Raw genomic sequence first — 2,500 nt, 5'->3', positions numbered from 1 at the left:
CATTCTTCCAATCTTTTAATCTTTCACTCTCAGTCTTTCAATCTTTCAATCTTAGTCTTTCAATCTCTCAATTTTCCAATCTTTCAATCTTCCAATCTTTCAATCTTCCAATCTTTCAGTCTTCCAATCTTTCAGTTTCCCAATCTTTCATTTTCAGTCTAAAAGTAAAAAAAAAAATCAAGTCAAATCAAATCGTGCACTTTTCTCAACAAATCTCAACACAGGTAGTCATTTCCACCATTAATAACAGTGAGACTCTCAGATCAAGAGCACCCCCCTTTACTCTCTCTCTCTCTCTCTCTCTCTCTCTCTCTCTCTCTCTCTCTCTCTCTCTCTCTCTCTCTCTCTCTCGTGCGTGATTTCGTCCTCTCTTTCTACTTTCCTCTTTTCACTTCACGATAAGAGGGAGTAGAGGAGGTAATCTTCCACCAGTACACACACACACACACACACACACACACACACACACACACACACACACACACACACACACACACACACACACACACACACACACACACACACACACACAAGTTATGGATTATAGTACAAAGCAGTGGATGGAAGTACTGTGTGTGTGTGTGTGTGTGTGTGTTGCAAAACACACACACACACACACACACACACACACACACACACACACACACACACACACATTTAAAAGGTACTGTGTGTGTGTGTCCATATTTGTGTGTGTGTGTGTGTGTGTGTGTGTGTGTGTGTGTGTGTGTGTGTGTGTGTGCGTGCGTGCGTGAATGCGTGACAGTGTGTGTGTGTGTGTGTGTGTGTGTGTGTGTGTGTGTGTGTGTGTGTGAGTGCGTGAGTGTGTGTGCGTGAGTGCGTGCGTGAGTGAATGGTGGGCACCTGATCAACACTCCAGGAGACACCCGCGTGGTCGGCACACCAGGACCAGACTGACTCCAGGCGGCACTGTGCCACGCGCCCCCTCCACCTCGCCGCCACGCCCCCTCACCCCACACGTCTCTCTCTCTCTCTCTCTCTCTCTCTCTCTCTCTCTCTCTCTCTCTCTCTCTCTCAGTAGTAATTTCTTTTCTTTCTTTTTTTTGGTGGGGGGAGGGGAAGAGTCCTGCCTTTCTCATTTAAAGATATCTTCCTCTTTCTTTATCACGCTGTGTCGCCCTCCTTATTTCTCGCTGTTGTCTGATGTCAAGGTAGTGAAATATGTCCCTACACCAGCACGGAGACGGAAGAGCGCGTTGTGTTAGAGGCAGGGCAAGAAGAAGAAGAAGAAGAAGAAGAAGAAGAAGAAGAAGAAGAAGAAGGTTAGGAAAAGAAGAATAAGAATAATAATAAGAAAAAAGAAGAAGAAAGTTAGGAAAAGAAAAAGGTTAGGAAAGGAAGAAGAAGAAAAAGAAGAAAAGAAAAGAAGAAAGGAAAGAAAGAAGAAGAACGTTAGGAAAGAAAGAAGAAGAAGAAGAAAAAAAAAAAAGAAGAAAGTTAGGAAAGAAAGAAGAAGAAGAAGATGATGATGATGATGATGATGATGAAGAGGAGGAGGAGGAGGAGGAGGAGGAGGAGGAGGAGGAGGAGGAGGAGGAGAAGGAGAAGGAAAAAAGAGGAATATTAGGAAAGGAACAAGAAAAAGTACTGAGCCAAAGAGGATATTAATGCACAAATAATAAAGCAATACGTGGTGACAACAACAACAACAACAACAACAACAACAACAACAACAACAACAACAAGGACAAAGAAAGAAAAAAAAAACGAAAAGAAAAGAAGAAATAAAACAAGGGAAAAAAAATTGAAAATGATGATGATGATGATGATGATGATATTGATGATGATGATGATGATGATATTGATGATGATGATGATGATGTTGATATTAATGCACATAAGGACACGAAAAACAATGACAAGATGCATTAGGGAGGACCTTCAAACAGCAAAACACATTTATTACATTCTTGCATGACAATTTACCAACTTGAAAGAGAAGGAGCAGGAGGAAGAAGAAGAAGAAGAAGAAGAAGAAGAAGAAGAAGAAGAAGAAGAAGAAGAAGAAGAGAAGGAGAAGGAGAAGAAGAAGAAGAGAAGGAGGAGGAGGAAGAGGTGGAAGAGGAAAGAGACAGAAAAAAATACGAAAAGGATAAAAACAAGAAGATAAAGTGAACGAGAAGGAGGAGGACTCAAAATGCCAAAGTCTCCCCAAACAAGGCTATAGAGGGGGAACTGAAAAGAAAACGGCCCCCTTTGTAACAGCAGAGAGGGACAGATAGAGTGTCTGTCTGGCTGGGCTGTGCTGGGTTTGGCTGGCTGGGAGGGTCACAGAGCGTCAGAGTCAGTGAGGCGCCGCGAGAGACAACACAGAGACTTACACTGACACACCTTTTGCGCCGCTCCTCCACTGCCACACTCAAAAGGCTGTAGTTGAAGTTACACGGGTTATCAAGAGTGTTTTTACCTTTCTAGTGAGAGCTAACTGCATGCCTCCCCTCATCCTGTGGCCTCGATGTATAAAGCTTTTTTTTTTCTT

General features: G+C 42.8%; 1 protein-coding gene across 2 annotated transcripts in view; it reads right to left on the bottom strand.

The window, feature by feature from the left end:
- Positions 1 to 974, bottom strand: part of LOC123505656 — a 24,814-nt gene extending 23,840 nt beyond the window's left edge. Inside the window, exon 1 of one of the 2 annotated variants that reach the window (XM_045257267.1) lies at positions 865 to 974. The gene's annotated coding sequence lies outside the window, so the exon portion shown is untranslated. The remainder of the gene's footprint in view (positions 1 to 864) is intronic. The other variant, XM_045257269.1, reaches the window with a different exon arrangement.
- Positions 975 to 2,500: the final 1,526 nt, after the last annotated feature.

The sequence above is a fragment of the Portunus trituberculatus genome, chromosome 18 (genome assembly GCF_017591435.1).
Source record: "Portunus trituberculatus isolate SZX2019 chromosome 18, ASM1759143v1, whole genome shotgun sequence".
In the NCBI taxonomy this organism is placed as follows: domain Eukaryota; kingdom Metazoa; phylum Arthropoda; class Malacostraca; order Decapoda; family Portunidae; genus Portunus; species Portunus trituberculatus.
The sequence above is the reverse complement of the archived record's forward strand: the minus strand, read 5'-3'. Positions and strand labels throughout refer to the sequence as shown.